This window comes from Anser anser (genome assembly GCF_964211835.1).
Source record: "Anser anser genome assembly, chromosome: 10".
NCBI lineage: Eukaryota > Metazoa > Chordata > Aves > Anseriformes > Anatidae > Anser > Anser anser.
The window spans coordinates 3,402,546-3,425,618 of record NC_139730.1 but is presented as its reverse complement, the minus strand read 5'-3'; the positions used below and the strand labels follow the sequence as shown (position 1 = coordinate 3,425,618).

Here is a 23,073-nt window from a genome sequence, read left to right as displayed (position 1 = left end):
AGCAGAGCGAGGCTGCTGCGTGTCACTGTTCCGCTGAAGCACCGTTAGGAGCGTGCCGTTTTCCCACCTCTGAGCAGAATCAGCCTTTGCTGCCCAAGGGGCGGCGGCTGCAGATGCTGAACTGATACAAGGCACTGTCCTCTCCTCTGGGTCGTGCTGGAGGTCAGCGCTGGTGTCAGGAGTAATTCCTGTCCCAGGGCAGATGGCAGAATAAATCCTTCCTGCAGGGTGCTCTTCTGCAGCGTGGGACACGCCTCTCTTTGGGGTACACTTAAGAACCTCTCACCTAACCGACCAGCCCTGGAGGAGCTCAGAAATGAGCCTCTCTCTCCTCTCTCCTGAGCAAAATGAGACCAGGCTGAAACCCTTCAGTTAACAGAGATACCCGGCTGAGACGCGACAGCCCACAGTACATGCAGGACGAAACGAGCCAAGTTGAGGAGGGGCCACGGCTCAGTGCACTGCAAGCTGCCGCTGTGGCACAAGCCCTGCCTGCTTTTCCCATTCCTCGTGCTCTGCACGGAAAAAAAAAAGCGGGTTTGGAGCCTGCGGGGCTGTGGCGCGGTGCCCTGCTGCGGGGAGCACAGCGGCCATGCCAGCCACGAGCATCCCAGCTCCGAAGGAGCGGCGGCACGGCAGCAGCCAGCCCTGGGCATGGCCGTGTGCTGCACCTCGTGGAAAAACCATCGTCAGAGGCTCTGTGAAGCCAGCAAGCTTAAACGCTGCCAAGAACCGGCAGCGAGCAGCCGCAGCCTCCCCATCAACGTGGACGGGCGAACCTGCGGGGACACAATATTCCTCCAGGCACCCGCATGTCCGGCTGCACATTTTATGCCGCTGGGGTAATGACACGAGTTTGGAGCAACGCGAGCCTCGGCCACAAAGGAGCTCCGAGTGAAGCTGTGGGCACAAGAAGGGATTTGGGATTAAGCAGCGTTTTGCTTTCCGCAGCCATTTACCCTGGGTGGAGCACAGCAGCTGGTGCAGATGTCCCCGAGAGGCATGGTGCTGTGCCGCACGGCTCCGCCGCTGCTGGAGCCCAAAGAAATCCTGCTTTGGTCCTGGAAGAGCAGCAGATAGGGCAGGCTGACCCGGGTTTAGCTCCCCACCACCTCCCAGTAACGCTAGAAAGGCACCGCGCTCCCACACCTTTGGGTGTGGGAGCAAGAGGATGAAAAAAAAAATCACTTTGCTAGCAGGAGGCACGCAGCGAGAACGTGAGTCGGTGCGGTGCACCGAAACTCAGCTAGCTGCCATCAAAACGCAGCGTCCAGAGGAAAAAGGGCATCCTGTGTGATTGCTGTTCTCTTTCTGTCCTCTTGCAGAGCCCCAGGAAGCTCAGCGGAGAGCGGGACGAGCCTCGAGAAGCGGGGAGCAGCAGGTTGGGGTCGGGGCAAGGGAAGGGCTGAGGGAAGGAGGCAGATCCCTGGCTGCGGCCGAGGATACACTCCTCATACAGAAAGGAGATGAGCAGCTTTACTTCAAGTGCCGATGTCAGTGCCGCGTATTTATAAGGGTTCAAACAAGTCCCACCAGCGCAGAACAGCCCCAAGGAGCTCTTTGGTCCTGGAATTTATGGCTCTTTGTTTGCTGGAGTCAGGGAGCGGCGCTGGACTGCAAGGACCTGCAAGCGAGGTGCGGGCTTAAAAACACCCTGCGGCCAATTTTCTCTTCAATCCAGTGTACTGAACACAAGATATAAAAAAAGCTCTGCAGCCTTTTGTTCTGGGGTGTATTTATATTACTGGCAAAACCATTATACTTGAGGTTTTCTTATTTTATCTCCGCATTCAGCTTCTTTTTTTTTTTTTTTGGGTAATCAAAATGGCAATAGTTTATTATGTGCTTTGAGGTTTCTCGCACACACAAAGAAAAAAAAACAAAGAAGGCTGTGCTACTATTCCTGTCTCTAATTCATCCCTTTTGCTTGCTGTGCTGTGGGCAAGACATCAAATCATAACCAGCAATTTCGTCTGCCTCCTAGTTACCAAAAATGACGGCTGCACCCACCGGTGATTCACGGAGCGAGGGCGACGCACGTGGCACCGGGGTGCTCGCCGGCACCGGCAGCTGAAGCTTTTCTTCATTAAAAGATGAAAGCCAGCCGGGGATAAAGGTCTCCCTGATAAACGAGGGGAAATCACACGAGTGCTTTCAGTGGGGTTTCGGGCTGATTAAGAGCGTTTTTCAGCCAAGAGGGCGACGCTGGAGCATTACACCCCCTTGAGATACGCTCTCCGAAACACACCGCGCTGCGTCGAAGCAGGTGTGCCCGAGGTGGCACCTCCATCAGAAACCCCTCTGCCAGAAGTGCTCATTTCTAGAGAAAGACGTGCAAAGGGAGAGAAGCCCCCCACATCAGTATATTTAACGAAAACCCCAGCTCCAGGCCCCCCGGCTCCTTTACCCGACCTGCCTGGAGGACGAGCCCCCGGCACGGAGCGGCTCAGCGTCCCCAAAAACGCACCTCCCGGCCGGGGCGTGCGGAAGGACAGGCTCGTTTGCAGCCGCAGAACAATAGAGGAATTAACGGAGATGACTGCAATTCACAGAGCCTTGCGTCTTCATCAGTGGAAAGGTCAAAGAAATTAAGGCTCTGAATTCTGGGCAGAGCTTTCAGGCTGGCTCTCTAACACGCGCAACACGAGGGAATAATTAGAAGGCATCCATCAGCTCCGTTTCCGTTAGAAAGCCCGTTTGTGTTAACGCGGTGATGAGCTGTCCTCTGCCTCGCTAGATCTGCTGGCAGATTAGGGACAATTATTTCTCCTCAAGCATTCGGGCTCCCCGAACTGGGCTCTCCTCCCTGCAGCTCGCCGACCACCCACGCCACCCCTGCCGAAAGCCACCGCAACTCCCGGGGACGTCGAGGCCGGGAAGGGCCCCTGTGCTCAAACAGCTCGGGGTGCTTTAAAAAGTCATGGGATTTCCAGGCCGAGCACAGCACCTCCCTGCTCAGAGCTGCCTGGCTCTGCTCAGAGGCTCAGCACCACGAGGAAGCATCCTGCTGAGCCGCTGGATGTTTGCAGGGGGAACAGCAGAGGTGCAGGACACCGCAGCTCTTGGAGCGCATTTTTGATTTCCACGTGAGAGCTTGCACACCCAGAGGTTTCTCCCCGCGCGGGGCTGTTTTTAACAGGTTTTTAACAGCCCAGACCGACCTGTCCCCTCCTGGGGTGCGGCGGGCTGCCCCGGCCCTGCCTTGGGACTCGAGGCTTTCACACGGCACCCGAGCGGCTTCCTGCAGGGTCGGTGTCGATCCTGAGCCCGCACCGATCCAGCACCTCCTGCGATGCTCCCCATTCCCCCGCACTCTGAACTTCTTTTCCAGCTCCCAACACACCGGGACCTGCAGCATTATCCTGTCCCTGCCGGTTCCTCCAGCCCTACCCGGAGCACGGAGCAGCAACAGCTCCGTGTCTGTTGGGATCCGGGGTTCCCACTGGTGCCGATTTCCACCCAGCATCCTCCCCACGCTGCGAGAGCTTCTCCTACGCCCCCTCCATCACGAACTGACTCCCTGATGCAGGAAACCTGACAACTGATGCACGTTTTTTCTGTCGTAACATACTGATAGCTGGCCCTAAGGCTTCCTAACCCCACAGAGGGCTTTGGCAGATCCCTATCTGGCAGCAACACGACTTTGGGGTTAACGGGTGCTATACAACAAGGGTGCCCTTGGAAGTTGTGAAATGTGCCTCCTCTCGCGCGTTATGAAGACACCTCCCACCGCTCGGCCAAGCTCAGCGTTGCCCTTGCCCCATATTCCCGGTTTGCATTTGTGTCCCTTTTCCCCCATTTCTTTTTTTAAACTCCACTTGAAATGTTCGTAAGTTCTGAGTTAGCTGAAGCTCCGTTACCTAGAAATGGCACCAAAAGAAAAAAAAAAACCATACAGACTTTTCTGCTCTATCCCTCTGCCTTTGGAAATAAAAATGCTTTGGCTGCCAAAGAAAAGAAAGAGTTACACCCATGTAAAGCTTTCACTTAGGAAGAATTAATACAGCCAACTGGTTTTGGGTGGACTGCCAGCTAACTACAGTACGAAAAGGAAAAAAAAGAAAAAAGAAAAGAAGAGGCCCAGGCCCTGTCCTCTCCCATCGAGACTCGCTCCGGTTTCTAGCTTCTGCTGGGTTCCTGTTCGGAGGGAAATCCTCCGGCACCTCCGTCTAGACTGCTCATCTGGTATTTTTCTGGAAGCCAGAGCTGCTGAGAATTTACACTCTCAGGAAGTTGAGATGCCAACGTGCAGGGCTACAAGCCCTTCAGAGCACACATGCGAGAACACAGACAAGCTGCATTTCAGAGACTGTAAGTATGGCAGACATGTGCCTCTGCACCACCACCCCCTGGGAAGCTCCCTGCTGCGCTATTTCCTTGCTGAGCATCACTTCAAGCACTCCCATCCACAAAATGCTTCGGCAAGTGCCCCTTCGACACAGCAAGAAGCTGCACGGGCAATTCCTAGAGCGATTTACTCCACAAACTGCTAAGGAGGACTCGAGCTCGCCCCCAGAGCCTCCCCCAGCACCAGCTCAGCAGGAGGTCTGTGCCGAAGGACGGGGATCCTGCTGCACCCACAGCGACCCAGCACGACGCCCAGCCAGGGTGATCGGAGTTTGTTCCTCTATCACCCCCCTACAGCTTTATTACAGGCTCTGCAGATGCCTCTCCTTTAACCTTTCCGATAACCACTGGCAATAATTAATCTACGATGAGGCAGAAGGCAGAAATGAGAGGCTGATGAGAAGGGAGCGATTTCCTTTTTTCTTTGTAAACAAGTGCAGCGCAAGTGCTCACGCTCGCGGGCGGGTATTTCCACAACTGCCCGAGCAAAGCCACGTGGCGGGGGAGAAGAAACCGGGAGGGGGGGGGGAAAGAAACTGCGGGGGCTTTGTCGTCCCCCTTGCCTTAACGCCGGGATGCAATGCCGAGCGCTCGGCTCACCGGCGTGCTCCAGCCCGTGCTCACACGCAAGCACAGGTCGAGAGGACCCGTTTCACACTTCTGAGGTCGACTCGCCGTGCAAAGGGGACACGGTTTTGGCACCCCGACACAGACACCCGCACTCCAACGCGGCGCCACGCTGTCCGCCAGCAGCGGGGCTTCGCTGCTCCTTCCTTCTGCTTCTCCCCGCTGCGCAGCCCTCGCTGCGGCACGGAAGGATCTCACCGGCACCTTCTCATCGCCCTGTGCTTTCTGCTGCCTGCCCACCTTAAATGGGATTTTACAGGATTTTTTATGGCCCTCCCCTCTGAGCAGCGCGGGGAGATGCACAGGGCTCACGGGGCAGTGGCGCACGGAGGCTCGCAAGGAGCCGGCGCCTTCCCAAATCCTCAAACGCACAAGCTCGAAGCCAGGCACAGCTGGCAAGCTTATTTTAGGCCTGAAAGCACCCCTCCAACGCTAACCGAGACAGGGAATTTGTACTGCGAAGAAACAGGATTCTCTGCAGTGGACATGATCCTCTTGGGCAACACGAGCTGGATGAAACCCATTAAAATGCAGTACTTGCAATTAAAAGCATGCTGAGCGCATTTTTTCCACTTCACAATACTAACAAATTCAGCTCCCGAGTACGTTTCCTTTCGTCCCTCCCTGATTTGGAAGTCTCGAATTCTGACCAACTGTTATTGTGAGGAATTGGCCCCCGTGCGCAGCTCCTCACAAACTAGGACATCCCAAAACCGTTCCCAGCTCCCAGGCACTGCCCTAACTCCTTATCAAACGGCTGATTACGAAGCCGGTGGAGACGATCAGTCTATGTGCTGGTGGCTCGAGCATCCCACGCTGTTGCTCAATTTTGTCCTTTTTTTTTTCCTAGTTTCTTTCAAAAAAAAAAAAAAAAAGAAAAAAAGAAGGGCAAGCAGCTGTTCCAAGCAGACAGCTCCCGGATTTCCCTCGATGTGCGTCAGTGCTCTGATGCGTGCTCCTTCTCAATCTGGCGGCCATCCTTCAGACAGAAGGAAGTAAGACAGTGGTCATAGCTAAGCTACCGAAAATCTTGGACATAATCTGTCGAGCAAGCCAGACAGATGGCTCTCCGCGCTCGCACTTTCTAAAAATGAGCCTCCAGAAGCCACGAGGACTAGATGGAGAGGGTTGAGCCAGCCGGTCTGAAACGCAGCCAAAGCACGAGGGCACTGCCAGCGTTGCTCTACTGGGTCATTTCGGGTGCAGGAAGGTCTTACGAGCATTTGCAGAGCCTTAAATTGGGAAATCCCAAGGGAAGCAGGATCTGTTCCGGGCCTGCTTGCTCCCACAGGGCACGGCAAGCTCCTGCTGAAGGTGATGAGAACTGGTCAGACCCTGCGAGGGAGGAGTTGACCCCGTGGGACGAAAGGAGAGGAGCAGCTGCGGGTCTGCCCCGGCCCAGGGAGGAAGGCAGGCATCTCCCACCGATTTGGGGTCTGAGTGACCCCAAACGGAACTGCTGCACCCCAAGCAGGACCCCAAGAGGGCAAAAACCCGTGCTTAGCAAAGATTTTCTTCTCACCATGGAGGTTGTCCCATGTACCGCTGGGGTACCGAGAAATATGCCTGGCTGTTAAGCTAAAAATGGTCTAACACATGCAAAACACACACGTCTGTTAAGCTAAAATTGGTCCCTCACACACACAGAAGAGCTTCTGCCTAGCAGCACTACACAGGGTCTAATTAAATATCACTCACGAGGCAGGAATTTTTGCCAGGGCTGCAATGGAGTATCTACACTGCACGTGAAAACAAGATCTGTTTCCTTTCCTCGCCACCTCCTGCCTAAAAATTCAACGCAGATAACGACATCCTAAAGCTGTCCCGTTGCAGGCAAGCCCAGGGACCCTGTCTCGCTTTAATCCTTCACGCACCAGATCCTGCCTGACATTCTTGCAGATCAGGATCAGAAAAATCCTTTTACCTCCCCAGTCAGCCTAAAGAGGTGCAAGTGGCCGAGGAGGACGGTCTGGAGGCGATCTGGCCAGGCAGCGACAACCCAGATGTTCCCCGTCCGATGCCTCCCTCCCACCTCCCGGCGGCATTAGTCACTCGGAATAAACGGGAACGAAGCCACATTCAGGCTCGCCACACCGGGTTTTGTTTGCCTCGAGACCACAGGGGTGGACAGCTGCTGCACGCCTCACCCCGACGTCTGAGCGAGCTCAGCGCGGGGCTCCAGAAGCCAGGATGATGAGGGAGCTCCGGGGGATCCATCGCCCACCCCCCTGCCTGACGTGGGGCTCCCGGCACAGCTCCGAGCCTCCCGAGCTGCAATTTGGGGATGCTGCTCCCCGCTGCTCCGCCACAAGTTTGGTTCCATCTTCCCGGCTGCCCTTCAAAGGGCCGGAGGCGGCTGGCGGATGAGCCCACGGCATCTCCCTCACCTGAGGACACAAGTCCAGCACCCTCGGCTTCTCCTTGGAGGATATCTGTGACTCGTGGCTCTCTGGTCACCTCAGTGGCCTTCTGCTAAGCCCTCTCCAGCTCATCCATGACCCTGCTGAGCTCAGAAGATAATATTTTAAGATAATATTTTAGGTGCACCTCACCAGCGCCAAGCAGAAGGGGATACAGACTTCACTCCTGCTGGCCTGGCTGCTTGGGTAGATTAAGGAAACCAAACCCCCAAACTAAACCCTCTACTGATATCCTACGGCACGCGTTCCTCCTCTGTGATCCACGTTCCCCATTTAAAGAGAGATAACTAGGCAGATACGTGCACAAAGGCTGGGTAACACAGCCCTTCCCTGCCTGCAAGGTGTGGTTTTCAGTGCACTGCCAGGAAGCCATTAGAGATGCAAAATTACTGTGACAATATTAACACGTACGCCTTGCCCAAAGCTCTATTGTTTCCCGCTTAAGACAAACTGTAAAGGTATTAAAATGTATTTAAGGCCTAAGGATTACAAATAGTTCAATTTGGAGCGTTTTTACCTTTACACTATATGCAAATCAGCCCCTATGTAACCAGAGAAAACCAGGACGCTTTAATCCATAGCGCTTTTCTCCCCCGTTGACAGGCATTTAACCAACACAAGACAAAACACGGCACCCCCGAAAACCACTTAAACGATCAGATTTTGCAAGCGAAGCCCTGGTCTTCCTCGGAGGTCCCATTCCTTTAGGAAAAGAAAGAAAAGCAGCGCTGGAGGCCTTCTGAGAACAGCTGCTCACCTTAAGGGGGATGCAAAGAGCCACTTTTCCATACCAATGCTGAATGCGCTGGGAAAGGAGGGGTGAACCCCCAAAACTAAAATAGGAGCACTCTGCTCCAGAAATCATGGTTTTATCTGCTTAGCGCCTGACCTCAGGCTCGGGCACCGAGCCCCAGCGCCGCCCCGTCGAGGTGAGCCCCGCGGGACCCCTTGCCCACCCAGCCATACCCCACATCCCCCATTTTCAGCTCACTGACTTCAGCTGGCGTCCTGCAAAGGGTTGTCGAGGCAGGGATGCACACGTGAATCTGCTCCCCGACACCAGGGGAGCTCAGAGCCGGAAAGATTAAAGAAGGGATGGAGGTGGGGAAAGCACCTCTTTCCCCAGCAGGCTAAACGCAGTCTTTGGGGGAGGCTCAAGCCCCAGAAGGCAAAATCCCGGTGTCGGCCTTACACCGCCGACCCCGGTGCTGCTCGGGACACGTGGCGCTGGATGCGTGCCCCCAAGGGACGTGTTGTGACTCCAAACTCACCCCCGTGCCCTCTGGACGTCACCTCTGAGGACTCCCGCGCACCGGCCCGGGCGCTGAACCGCCACGTCTCGCTGCGAGTGCTTTGTTCTCGTTTATGGCCTCTTGGACTGACAGCTGTTTAAAAGTTCTTTTTTTTTTTTTCCTCTCCTTTTTCTGTTTTTTAAAGGAAGATGCTGACGCTGCAAGTGACCACCCAGGCTTTCAAAGCACCGCAGGAGGCCAGAAAGGAAAGTCACCCATCAAGCTGCTTGTTATCCTGATGCGTCTGTACCAGAAAGGCAGTTCCCACAATCAGCCCCATTTACTGCAGGCTGTAATTTTGCCCGAATGGTAGCAACAGCTCCTTGGGTACTGCTCTAGCAACGTGTGAAAGCTTTTGAGGCAATATTTAAAATTAATCAAGGCAGGATTTGGGTCACTCTCCACGAACGGGCGATGTCCATTTGCAGACTATCAGCTTTACCAGCCTCACACGATGCTTTTTGGTGCAGAACATGCAAAAGTCGCAGCCTGGCGAGGAAAGGTCGTGCACGTAACGGTGCTGGGAAGGAACAGACCTGGAACTTGCAGCGCCGCAGCCTCCATCTCCAGACCACCAGCCCCAAGAACAAGCGCGATTTCTCTTGGCACGAACAGGGATGACTGAAGCCGAAGGTTTCGATCTCTTGTGAAAATCTCGGCCGCGCTAAGTCAACGACAGGGAACATATGGCTGGCAGCCACGTTATTTGTTTCAGTTTATTACGCATAGCACAATACACACAGTAACAAGTGTGTGTCGAGATGCAGCCCGTCCAATGTGCTGAAAACATTTACCAGGCCATTAGCACTGCAAGGGTTCCCTGCCCTCGCCTGACGCAGAGGTTTACCGCGCGCAACCCCCACTTGAACGCGTTGCCCAATTTGTAGCCAACAGCCCCAAGTCTCAAATATTTTACGGGCACGTCACTTGGACTCGTTCTCCTAGATGCGTGTGAGCAACTTCAACTGGCGTTGCATTCACGCATCCAACCGGCAGCAGACCGTCGGTTGCAAAAGGGTTGCACAAAGGATTGCGTCCTCCAGTGGCGTTAGCACATGGCCAACTCCCACCCCAAAGGCGGTTGAGAAGCCTCGTTAAGTGTAACGGCACGGGGCTGGGAGGCACCTCTGGCAATCCTGCTCGGGGAGAGCCACCTGAACAGCTCAGGACCATGCCTCCAAGGATGGAGACTGCCCGGCCTCTCCGGACAACCTGTTCCAGCGTCTGACCACCCTCGCAATAAAGATGTTTTCTCTACTGTTTAAATCTTGAAGGTCTTTTCCAACCTAGCTGTTTCTACACACAATTTCACGTCCGTCCCTTTGGCCCGTCGCCTCTTGTCCAAGTCCCCGGGCGCCACCACCTTTCTTGGTACCCATCACGGGACTCAGTGCAGTACATCCACGTCTCATGCTGGGGAGCCTGGCATGGGACTGAGTCCAAGTGCAGGTGCAAAAGCCCCGAGAGGACAAAGCTCAGACCAGATAAGGATAAGAACATCGGCGTAACGTTGTAATCAGTGTAATTAAGCAGACCTTGAACCGCAAGGAGCGCAATGAGGAAATACTGTAAATCAGCAGGCAGTGATAGTGCTAGCACTGCAATTCTTGCGTTCGGACTTAAAGGCAACAGCGAGGTAACCAGGAGTGGGCCAGTCAAACCAAAGCTTGACACCTCATATAAAAAACCCAACAACCTCAAGCAGCTTTAAAATTGTCCCAGTTGAGATCTGCGTTCTCTCTGCACAAAAAGACACAAACTCTCTGCTCCCAGACAAACTGTAATACTGGGGCGAGGCAGCAGCCCTTCTGCTACACCGGTCAGTAAATCCAGAGAGCAGCACAGCCGCGTTTCTTCCCAAGATATCTCAACTTGAGGGCACAGAAGATTTAAGGCACGAGCTGCTGCGACTGAGCTGCTGGGCTCCTTCAGCTGGAGCGCAGAGCACCACGCTGGCCGAGACAGGAAATCCAGGAGCAGCTATCCCAGGGGTGACATTGAGTTGCACATGTCTATTATTTGATTTCCAGCTGCATGTGTAACATAATTAAAAGGGGAAGAGGAAATCAAGTTAATTTTACCGAAATGTAATTGGGAAGGGAAGCCAAACAAGCTACCACACTCTCCTTTTCCTTTCAATAAAAGTTCCCTCTGTCAAAGCCTTAACATCTTGTAACTGCATGCCAATAAATCCTTGTAAAGCTCAAACACAGAAATTATTCCTCTGTGTCCACACAGCAAAATCGATCATTCTTCCTTCGTAGTGCTGGAAGGATTTGGGCTGAAAACTGGCAAGAACCGAATTTTCAAGCTGGGCCACTACTTCCCCCACCCCCTCATCCTGGGAGGGTCTCGGCAGCAACCTTCCGTTTCACTCAAAGGAGATTAGGGAGAAGTTCAGGAGTAGCACAGTGAAAAAAACAGAGGTATTACCTTTAATAATTACCCAGAAAGACTTTCACGGCGTTACCATAGGAATTAATCCTTACATTAATATTTAAGGCATGAACAAAGCAAGGACTTGGGAAGAAATCACGAGGGAAAAAGTGCTAACAGTTTGCCACCGCAACACACTAATGGTAATTTAAAAATCATTAAAAAAAGACAGCTAGCAACTGCCATTTAAAACCAAACAATGAAAAAAAAAGAAGGACTTTTGTACCTTTGAGACCCCTGAGGAAACTGTGTTGTCTGGAAGACAAAGCAAGCTCCAACCCAGAAGCACTTGATCCCCCAGACACCTTTTCAAGGTAACAGCAAAGCCCCCCTAGGTTTCTGCAAGTCTCCAGCACCGCCTTCACTACAGATTTTAAGAAATAAATGCCATCGATAAAGAGCACTCTCAAGTGAGCTACAGAAACGATGGGGGACCGAGGTGCTCCGAAGTTCACTTCCAAATTCGGCAGGGCTGTTCTGAGTAAAGACAAAGTTTGGCCCCGCACCAAGTCCCGACAAGCAGGGAGGCGCGGGGCCGAATTTCAAACCGGATTTTAAAGAGATTAGAAACATCAGCCTTCCGCTCTGGACCACTGCTTCACAGCACGCCTGAACGGTGCCTTCTGAACAGTAAACCTCATAAACCTCACAGTGCCACAGGAGCCGGAGCCTGGAGGGATGCTGTGCCCTCTGCAGCGATGCCGAAAGCGCCGGGGGCGCGTGCAGGAACGTCTGCGCCAGCCCTGCAGAGCCCCACGCACGTGGCTCTGCCCAGATCTCCATTTCTTGTAGCTCTCTTTAAGCCAAGATGCAGGGAAAAGCAACAGCTTTCCGTGTAACGAAATCCTACCCAAGTGCTGTGACACGGCAACGGGTGACTGAAAATGAGAGCCACGCGAGATGCCCGGCCATCAGGAAGATGGGGGGTTTGATGCTAGAACAAGCCTCCCTCTAAAGCCCGTTATTTCAAGAGAGCTTGCAGATTTCAACACCACTCCATGCAAGAGCTGTGATCTTCAGCCTTTGTTTCCCTGCCAATTCTCCTTTTTTTTTTTTTCTTTTAAAGAGAACCGTGCACCAAATGCTGCGTTTCTCAACTTTGCACACTTACTCCCTGCCCCACCGGTCTGTCCCAGCTCTTCCAGGCTCCTTCTCCCATCATCTGAAACGTTTGGGAATACCTCTCCTGTGGGGGACGAGCACAGCACTCTCACAGGCAGCTCAGAAGGGGAGAACGCCCTTAAGCAGCGTTTGGATATTAAAGGCCAGGCCAGGGAGCAGCACACCTCGTTCCTTCCAGCTCCCAACCGAAGGCGAACGCTTCCTTGTCCCTGGCATCGTCGAGGCAATCTGAATTCTGGAACCCGCACGGTGGCTGTCAGGCAGCTTGCTCGAGGAGAGAAGTAAGATTTGGGGCTCTTACGGAGATAAGAGCATTTAAATCGCTTAGTGCAGTTAATGCCAATAACCAAACGCTTCAAAACTTCACGTCACAGAATGCTGCACAGAAGTTTGGGGGAGCATGCCTGGAAAGGACGGGAAGACTAATAGCTAATAAGAGCGCTCTCCAGCTCCAATTTCCTAAAGTTGGTGCTCTGAGTACTGCTATGACAGCAAAAATAACAAGTCTCTTTTTTTTTTTGCCCTTCCCCTGTTAGCAACAGCTATAAATGTCATCAACAGTACCAGCAGGAAACCTCCACAGAGGGTAGGATGTGAAGAAATGAGACGCTTGTCTGTTTTAGAAACCATTACATTTGCCATTTCCACTGCACTCCTACAGTCGTTTCTTTCTGAGAAGTTCAGGGGCTCGAAAAATAAAAAAAGCTATCCAAGCAGAAAGAGAAACTTGCCTCTGCAGAGGAGGAGCGACGGTCCTACCCATCCCTCCGGGTCAAGAGGCTCAGAAGCTGCAGGCTGAGCCCTCTGTCCTCTCCCAAAACCACAAGATGATTTCACAGGAAAGACCTCGCAGCCAGAAGGCCCCTGCTCTCCAATTCCCATGAAAAAACTCCCTGCTGTCTACGTGCCTAAGAGAATGAGCACCTTTGGGGAGAACCTGTTAGCTTCTATCTTCAGACAGGCATTTGCCCCACTGAGTTCAATCTACTGAATTTATATTTTTCCCAGAGATGCTGGGCACAGTCTTTGTATTTAACCTGTAAGCCCATGTGGAACTGGAAGCCAATGGGGCAGCGATTTTTACGTGTGCTTCTACAGGATATGGGGACTGAACAAATCCACTATGTACAAGAGATGTACGACTAAAACCAATTCTACCAAACACCTGGACTCACTCACCTTGAAGGTCTTTCCCAACCTAGACGGTTCTCTGACAGCAACAGCACCTAAAAAGCCTGCGCACGCAGCACAACAAAAAATCGGCTGCCCCAACTTCCTGACTTCCCAAGCACAAACCCTTTTGTAGAGCCGCTCGCTGCAGCGGCGTGGCGCTTCCCCTGATGGCACGATGCAGGCCTGGGCTCTGCGGAACGAGTCGGGGCATTTCAGAGCAGCACAGCAGCCCCCAGACGGACTGTAAGTGCATCAGGTGCAGGGCTGATCCTGCAGATGCCTGCGACAACCACAGCCCCTTCGTGTCGCCTACCTTCCCGCTGCGGCCGCTGCTTGTACACCGCCCTGCAGCCTGCGCTGCAACGCGCCCACAGGAGCCAGGATTTGTGAGCCTGTAATTACCCACGGTTAGAAAAAAAAAAAAAAAAAAAAACTCAGATCTGTCAACGGGTTGCAAAAGTTTCAGCATAATTTTAAAAGGCAGTAATGCCACTTAAAAGCGGACCACCGTGTGCTTGAGAGGCAGACTTTTACAAATACTGGAGAGCCAGATCCAACTAATACATGCCTTCGTTCAGCAGTTTAAAAAAAAAAAGGAAAAAAAAAATCAGCTGAGCTGCCTCATCCTCTGCAGATTCTGGTACAGCGTCAGTTTGACAAACATTGCTTGTTGGTATAAAAAAGCAGCGCAGCAAGAGCGAGAAGCAGCTCCTCGCAGCGTGCTTAATTCTCTGCAGTGCATTCACGGAAAGGAACAAACCCAGAACTGCAATAACCTCCCTGCTTTCTCCCTTCCCTGCACGTGGTGAATACGACCAAACACATTTTCTTGTGAAGGGCAGAACTTGTCAGGAGAATGTTAATGGCTTCACAGTCATCAAGAAAGCACTCAAGACTCACCTGCAGAAGTACTTGAGAAACGGTGGTCAAGAATATGAATTGCCAGCTAATATTAAAAAACCAATAGCCAAGAACGGGAGCGTTTCACGTGATTTGCATGTGCGTGACACCTCGGCACAGTGCTTCTCCCTGCCAGTGACACGGGGACGGATCAATGCTGGAGGCTGCACTCACCTCCCCTGCAGCACGCCCGCGGGACTTCGGGAGATGTTTTATTGCTGTATCTGCTCTGGAGGGATTATCAAGTCTGCTGGCACCGAGTGCCAACCAGGGCACGCCACCTCGTAAAGCAGGCGAGCAACTTGTGCCGTGTTACATTAGGAGCTGGGGGCCGAGCCCTGGTTCCAGTGCTTCCAAAGGACGGGAACGCGCGGTTATCTAATGGAAAGTAGAGAGCTGGGTGAGTTAGGTGGCCATAAATAAATAAAGCAAGGATTTCTGCAGGAAGGCGTAACAAGAGCTGCAGTTAACGCTGGATGATAAAGCAGCAGAGGCTCCAGTAACCGAAAAGCCCAGCTGCATTAAAAGGCAGAAAAGCAGAGCAAACATCTGCTGCAGGACTGTTTAAAGAGACGCTGGCTTTCAATAACTAAAACATTAAAGGCTGCTGTATTGTCCATCACGCTTTACCACCCACTTTTTAAAAGTTGAACGGTGTTTCCAAATCCATCCTCCTGATTCTAGACGCCATTCAGGAGTGTTATGGAAACCCGCCTAATTCGCCTAGACAGTTTTGACAAATCCAAGCCAGTATGTTTAAATGTTTAGCGAGGAAACATTTTTCAGGAGATGTAAGATCTTTTATTAGACCAACTGATACAAACAAGGAGCGGAGGGGCGGGGGGGGGTGAAGAGACTGACAAGCTTTCGGCATCTAAGTTGCCTTTTCCAGCCTGAAGACAGGCTGTTGGCCTGAAAACCTTTCTGCTCAGACTAAATAATATCAGAAAAATTAGGAGAGTTGGCTGCTCCTCCTCCAAATCTCACTTCATTTGTATCCTCAAACTGTCAAGGCTTCAAAATTGCTTTGTTAGATGACGAATACACCTTCGGAGAATGCACTGGAATGTACCAAATGGTTTGCAAGTCTTTTTTTTTTTATACAATGAGAAAACTCAAATCTGTGCATGGGAAGCATACAGCGTCATCTCTCACTGACCTCTGCTTCCCTGTCCCACACCGTAACCTCCATCCCGGCGTCCTGCACCAGCACCTCCTGGCCTAGAGGAGCCCCAAGCCCTAAGCTGCTCATGTAGGGGGCCGCCAAGCACCGCTCAGCTCAGCGGTGCAGAAGATGCTCGTTCCTTCAGACTCTCTCTCTGCAAGCGCTGCAGAGCTGAGATGCGCTCGAGGCTGCGAACGTCTCAGCAGGCCAGCCTGGTTTTCTAAATGAACCACTTTGGATACACTGCAAAGTCTCTTAAAGGAGGTGGATGAGCGGCCACCGGGGCCATTCGAGTTGCTGGGATCTTGCCAGCAGCAAGAGCAGCTGGAGGCTGCCTCACAGCCTCCTGCTGCTAGCCAGGAGATAGATGCTCACGAGGTTCTTCACCAATGTCACTTTCAACGGGTAGGGATGCACGTTACAGCTCCCATCAAAGACATGCTGATACACCCTCCTGGAAAATTAATCCTAGGATTTGGTCACTTTACCCCGAGAAGCCAAATGACAGCAGTGTCAGGAGATCCCTGCCAACAGGGCACGGCTGGATAGCTCGAGCTGCGAGACGGGGAGGAGAAAAAACACCGGCAGCACTGACAGCTGGCTTCCGTGACTTCTCAGGAGGAGGAGCGGAGACCACGGCAAGCTACAGCTGAGGGACAGGGGAGGAAAGCCAGAACTGCGCCCGTCCTCGCGTCTGGTCTCACACCCATGCAGTTCTCAGAAGCGAGCCCGGTCTCCCTGCCAAGCGGCAGCTTCGGCTTCCAAGCCGGAGGCAGGCGGCTGCCCAGGGAGGCACCCGGCCCGACTGCGCGCCAGCGGGGAGGGCCGGCCCCCGCAACGGGGCGAAGCTCTCGCAGATGTGGCTCTAGGAAGTGACACCTCCGATGGCAGGCGTCCTTCGGAGGGGCTGAACTCGGGGACTCCTTACCCACAGGCACCTTTCGGGAGGACTGAACAGCAAGGGCGAAGAAGCGCAGCGGGAGCGTGTGCTGGATAAAGCCAAGCTGCACCACGACTCGTTGCTGTTAAAGGCTTGGAAGAGAACCATAAATAAAAGACTGAGAAGTTTTAAACAGCAGCTTCCCTACTCCTCCCTTAAAAAGGGGAGCAAAAAGCAAGTCCAAAATGAGGACTGACCGGCTAATCCGGCACCTAAATGAGAGGTCAATTCTGCATTTGACTGGAATTTCGTAATTATATTAAACCATATTATTTTTTTCTCTACCCCATAATAATAATGAAAAAAAAAAAACCTTAAATAGATGCCTGTGGTCTTTTGCTCTGGTATTAACAGCAGAGACAAGTGTCTCTGAAACACACACCCTGCAGGGATCTCTGTGCACATACCCTATTATGGACATTTCTATTTCCAAAGGTTTTTTTTCCCGGTAAGTGTCTGGAATAATTTGACATTTCTGTAGCATGCAACACTTTTGGGACGGATCCATATGAGTGTCCCCAGCATTTTATGAACAATCCCTTCCGAAGAGTAAAACTAAAAGACAAGGCCGAGGCTCCAAAACAGGTTCTGAGCAAGGATTTGCCAATAAAAATAAAAATAAAAATAAAAATAAAAATAAAAATAAAAATAAAAATAAAAATAAAAATAAAAATCAGAGGAAAGGCTGCTGCCCAAGGCTGACTTCGTTGTCTGCGGGGAGGACCTGAGATCACGTGCTGGAGTCAGAGAAGAGCGACACCAAATACAAAAAAATAAAGGGAAAGAAAAAGAAGAACATGTCAAAAGATACGTTACTACCCCAGAGTCGGAGCCAGCTGTACAAGGAGGACTTTGCAGGAAGCAGGCAGCCTCGCCAGACAGCCGTGAGAACTTCACACTTGTCAGACAACCAACCTCAGCCCTCATCACCACCTCCAGTGCTACTCCGAGAAAGAGTTGCTCAAAATCTGCAAGTTAAAGACAATTCTGTTTATAATTTATAGGCTGGGGATGGCTTAAGGCTCTCTCTTACCCCAGGTGAGAACCCATCAGGCTTGGTAACAAAGTGAATGTGGAGCAACAAAAAATAATACTAAAAAAACCCCAACCTCTCTCTGACCTCCAAAATTTACAGTACAAAAGTAAGGTGACAGGCAACGGGCAAGTACAGGCAGAGCAGAGAGCACAAGGCAAGAGATGAGGGAATAGCTCAGCATGAGAGGGCAGCGGTGTCTGCAGACCGAACACACACACACCTGGAACCGACCTGCAGAGGAAACGGGGCTCCAGATGAGCCTGACGATAAGCAGATGGCATCTGATCAAGCAAACACAGCTCCTTCCATCACGTTTTAGCCTTTTATGCGGTGGTCTTGCAGGCTGAATACACTGAGAACAAACTCTACCCACCACACCGCTACTTGCAATACAGAGCCCAGATAAAGAACGAGTGATTTTCCTAAGCTTGACCCTACAGAGACATTTTTGAGCACTTGCTTTGACCGAAGCACCCACTGGAACAATTATTTGTAGCAGCGGGAGTCCAAGGGTGGAATGGAAAAAAAAGGCTCCTGTAATGAAACACACTCGGGTGTTCAGTGCTCTGCGTAGCCCTTCGCTGCCCCAAGCTTTGCGTTTCAGCTGTGGCAGAAGTTAAGAAGAGAGGGAAGACATCACATCGCACCGCCGCGCGTTCTCGGGGAGTTCCGCACGCGGACGGCTTAGCAATCCTGCCGTTTTTAATCACAGCTGTGCTGAAAGGTAATGTGTTTGCCCATTACGGCTTACAACTGGGAAACATTTAGGGAACGAACAGCATGTTAGCATGGCTTCGTTTCCAGCAGCTAAAAGAGGCTTCTGAGAGTCCTCCTTAATGGTGTGGACATTTGTTTCATTGCATGAGACTTCACGCTCTGGCTTAGGATTAAAGTGTCATAGGGGGATTTACTGATTTAACTGAATACTTGCTTTCTGAGAGAGAAATTCCAGTTGTCTGCTGCTCAGCTCTATCTAGCCATCAATACAAGCCAATTTCAATTTCAGGTTTTCTGAGTGCCTGGATTAAAAGAAAAAGAGGTGAAAATAAAAATCCATTTTAGCATGGAAAAAAAATCAGACAAAACAACAACAAAACCAAGAAACATTTTAAAAGGGGGAAAAAAAAAAAGCACATGCGTTTTCCTAAAGATATTCAGAAGTCCGTCCTGCTCAGCTTTTATGACTTCCAGCTCCCCGTTTACTCAAACACCCAAACTTGCTGGCCTGCCACGCAGAGCGGAGCGTTGCGGGCCTGCCTTTTGTCTGCTGCCCCAACTTGTCCGATCCTCCGGCTTGCTGCAGAATGGGAATGAGGCAGGAGCCTCGGCAGCGCAGCCTTCCCCCGCCGCCCCGGGCAGAGGAACACCCATAAAGCACAGGAAGCCGAGCTCCAACTCAATCGAGCTAATCAGATCAGCAATTATTTTCCGTAGTGTCGTCATGTTCAAGCATAAACATGCTTATCTTTGCGCTTAAGATAGAGAAGAGACCAAGCATTACCGCAATGATCCCTTTTCATGCCTGATTCTGTTGCAGGAGCTATAATCCTGGATGGAAAAAAGGCTAAGGAGTCGTTTCGTTCTGTCCTTAAAGCTCCAGCATTTTCAGAAGCCTATGGGACTGCAAGTATTTGTGATTATTATTTTTTTTGCTTTTTTACCTTTTTACAAGACAAACTAATGCCATTTATTTTAAAGGTTGCAGGCAAAGTAAGAAGGACATAATCAATTCAATACTATAAAAATACGTTCCAACCACAAAAATCATTATTAGCAACAAATTTTTAGGACACAGCTCTTTAGGGGGACACAACTTTTTAAGGGCTTGGAACCAGATGACCTTTAAGGTCCCTTCCAACCCAAGGCTTTCTATGAACTCCTAAGCTGTTCACCTTTCAAAACCAGTTTTGAGCAAAGAAAGCCTTCAGCTTAAATATTCGCTTCTCTAACAGCAGTTTAACAGATATGATGAGCTGCCAAATCCTCCCCTTATCGTACAGAGAAACAAACCAAAACCCACTACACAACCAGACTAAGTCAGTCCTGGAACCAACACCAGTCTGTCCTCCTCAGAAATGCTTCCAGCTCTAAAAACGAGGTGTTTGGTACAGATTCAGAGGCAGAAAAGCACTCCACAGAGATGTGCTCCTTACCTTCTGAAAAAAAAAAAAAAAGTGACATCCTGACATCCAAGCACCCACAAAACTCTCGGAAAATCCTTAACTGCTAGAGGAGTGCTCAAATCACAACAGCTTTTGCCTCTGTCGAAAGCCACATTGGTGTTGGTGTTGCTCCGGGGAGCTCCAAGAGCCTGTCCAGGTGCAGCCGGTGCTGCCCACGGGGGCACCCCCTGGCCTCACGCTGCCACCCAAGGGAGGCCAGAAAGCAGCGCCAGGTCGGGCGCCCCAACCTCAACAAAGCCTTTAAGGGGCCTTACTCGTCCCAGTGATTGAGCATCGGAAAGACGAACGACCTAGACGCTGTTCTTAAATCATCAGACATCAGTAGCAAAAGCAGATGTCTCTCCTCCTTCCCCACCTGCGTGCAGTTAGCCCCAGGCCACAGCTCGTTACGAAAGGACATTAACTCATCAGCTTTAAAGAGCTCCTGGCTTCACGTTGCGTTGTTCAGATGTTCTCCCGCTGTCGCAGTGCCCTTTGGAGCACCGTAAAGGACGGGGCAGGTGGGAAGAGAAGGGGGAGCACAGCAAGAACGCTGAGGGAACCGGGGGTGTTTGGTCTGGGGAAGAGGAGGCTCAGGGCAGGCCTTATTGCTCTGTGCGGCTGCCTGAAAGGAAGGGGTGGGGAGCTGGGGTCGGCCTCTTCTCACAGATAACTGGTGATAGGACTGAGGGAATGGCCTCACGTTGTGCCAGGGGAGGTTCAGGTTGGAAATGAGGAGACATTTCTTCTCTGAAAGAGCGGTCAGGCATTGGGACGGGTTGCCCAGGGCGGTGGTGGAGTCACTGTCCCTGGGGGTGTTCAAGGAAAGGTTGGGCCTGGTGCTTGGGGACATGGTTTAGGGGGTGACATTGGTGGTAGGGTGGACCATATGATCTTGAAGATCTCTTCCAACCTCAGTGATTCTGTGATTCTATGTGTTAATGGCATCCCCACCTCCAGGGCCAAGCAGCTAAAGCCATACGTCCTCCACAACACCGCGCAGCCCCAAAGCAGATGATGTTCCTGCTGCCCCATACAGCTGGAAGGGCTGGGGAAGGACCCAGCAGAGCAACGAGCTGCCCCGATGTGTGGCAGAACCCGGGCGGATGGATGAAGGGAGCAGTAAGGGCGTTAGGAGCCAAGGGATGATCGACTCAAACGATGACAAATATTTGCAGAGCGGTAATCCAAACGAGAAGGGACAGGTTAACCGTGAAAACGAGGTGTTCCCTTCTGTTCCGAGGCAAAGACGTTATTCAGCTACAATTTATAGGGGAAAAACAGATCTTCCCAGTGAATCAGGAAGAAACGTCACTGAACGAGGGGCTGAGATGCACAAAATGTCCAGAACCAGCATTTTACAGGGCTGGCAGAGAGGAAGCCTTAGGCTCTCCCTGAAGAGTACAAGGGAGGAGAAAGGTAAAGTTTGCAGACATGACCTGAAGTCCCACCACTCTCTCCTATTACAAAACCACTCTGCTTCACTCCCTTCCGGAAATTTCAATCTTACTGCATAATTGCTTTCTCCGTTACTTTTCCCATTTATAGGTCAGAGCCCACAGCAGAGCCCAGCACTTCACCAGCGGGGTATTTCTGGCGTCCGTGCAGACAGTTAATGCCCACTACACAACTCGAGCATTTGAAATCTCAGCTTACATGATAATGTGCACGGGATACCTGCTACTGTCTTTAATTGTGTAAGCACCAAGGCAGTCAGGTGTTCAGGACGACTGTACGGACCGTAGCTGGATTTTCACTTACACCTGCCTTACAACATCTCACGCGCTTAAAAATCGACAGTGATCATAACTGATTATTTGGCTCTGCCAAACTGCTGCCTAGACAATGGAAAAATGACTGCAGTTCTCGGAATATCAACATTTATTGAGCAACAAGTGCAAAAATAATTAAAATTGATCAGAGGAACTGGATTATTTGCAGTTAGAGATAGTGTAACCGTAAAAAAAAAAAAAGGGCTTTCAGAGGGTAGGTGTGTGTTCAAACCGGCAGTACAATGCGGATACAAATCAGAGATGCTTGCACTTCACAAATACTTCCTGCACTGCGGAAACAAGGTTCATTATTTGCATGTCTGAATGAACGCATGGCAAACGATGTGGAAAATCTCATCAATGTATTTACCTAGGGCTTGCAGGATTGTATTTGTCAAGTTACTGTCATCTTGGAGACTTTTATATTACATGTGCTTTTTATAAGCAACGATGTTTATTAATGTACAGAGTAACTTCAGTGGTTTTATCTACGTAAGAGTATTTTCCACAGCTGTAACTTCTCATTCCTTTTCCCCCATTTAATTTAACCTCCAAACACCAAGTCTGATATCCTAACGGTGCCACGGCAGTGCTTAGCTCTCCCCTGCTGATGGGAACAGCAGGCAGAACAGGTAACCCATAATGAAATTGCTTCTCCTACCTCTCTGAGCACTGAATTTGCTCTGTAAGTCCTTCCCAAGTCACAGTCAATGCAAGACATTATTGACGTCTACTACCAAGAGCAGATCCTATATAATTAATAAAATCAGATGTCCTGCAGCTTGTCACCCGACCCCACGCACAATATTTATGATGGGCTTTGCGCATTTCCAAGGGAGATTCCCAGCTAGATAATGGGAGAGTCAGTGCTGGAGCCCAGTCCTGCAGAAGCCCAAGACACCGGGCTTTAAAGTCCTGCCAGTCTCATGTACAGAACAGCTATTTTGGATAATTACAGAAGCTGTAATAATGCCTTTGGAGTCCCATGAAGTTGAGCTCACTGCAACTCAGATGCAGTCTTGCAAGCTTTTGAAGAAGGGACTCCATTTGCTTGAATGAAATCCTGAACAAAACCATCCTTTAGACCTCACTGTTTTCTTGGGGTACTTGACAGCCACACGCAAGATGTCTAAGCCTAACTTTTAGCTGACGTAAACCAGCACAACCTTGCTACCTGATCAAGTCGCGTGCCATTTCCACCAGAGGGAAATGCCAGCCATCTCCAGCCTTAGGAGATGTCCTGTTCAGAAGTAACTCATCTGAAAAGCAGGGCGAGGACCCCCTGGGTGCCAGCGCCCACCCACCTCGGTCTGCGGGCAGCCCTGCACGTGCTTTCTGTGCCAGTACTTGAATTTTCGGGTGTCCACTGCGAGCCCCGGGGTTTCAGCCCCGCTGCTGGCCGGTGCTTCCCGGAGCCGAGGGCTCTGCTCTCCTCGTGGGAGGGCGCGCTCAGCTCTTCGAGTGGAAAAATGTGGTGAAAGCCAGCAAGAAATTACAAAGAAGGTCTGAAGCACGATAAAATACTGAGAGCTTGCTAGCTGCTATGCACCTCGGCTTTCAGTGACGTCTTTAGCACAGCCTCCACATTTTCAAGTCCCTTCTGTTAAACGGGCATGATTAATTCCCCTGCAGTTTTCCAAGCCTGCTTCTGCTTGGAAGCCAATTTAGCAATTAAATTAAT

The 23,073-nt window shown here is 51.3% G+C and overlaps 1 protein-coding gene and 2 long non-coding RNA genes across 4 annotated transcripts in view; 1 reads left to right on the top strand and 2 right to left on the bottom strand.

Moving 5' to 3' along the window:
• The window catches only part of CHSY1 (chondroitin sulfate synthase 1), a 66,671-nt gene that overhangs the window by 17,824 nt on the left and 25,774 nt on the right, over positions 1-23,073 (bottom strand). The gene's annotated exons all lie outside the window — the stretch shown is intronic.
• LOC310904673 lies at positions 1,640-20,055 on the bottom strand. Of its 2 annotated transcripts, none has more exons than XR_014588519.1 (3): positions 19,997-20,055; positions 17,543-18,477; positions 1,640-17,390 (listed from the first exon to the last, which is right to left on the bottom strand). It is a non-coding gene; the product is annotated as an uncharacterized lncRNA (long non-coding RNA). The 2 variants fall into 2 exon arrangements; XR_014588520.1 differs by lacking the exon at positions 19,997-20,055 and adding an exon at positions 19,612-19,752.
• On the top strand, positions 20,019-22,417 carry LOC310904674. The gene is made up of 3 exons (XR_014588521.1): positions 20,019-20,141; positions 20,581-21,039; positions 21,169-22,417. It is a non-coding gene; the product is annotated as an uncharacterized lncRNA (long non-coding RNA).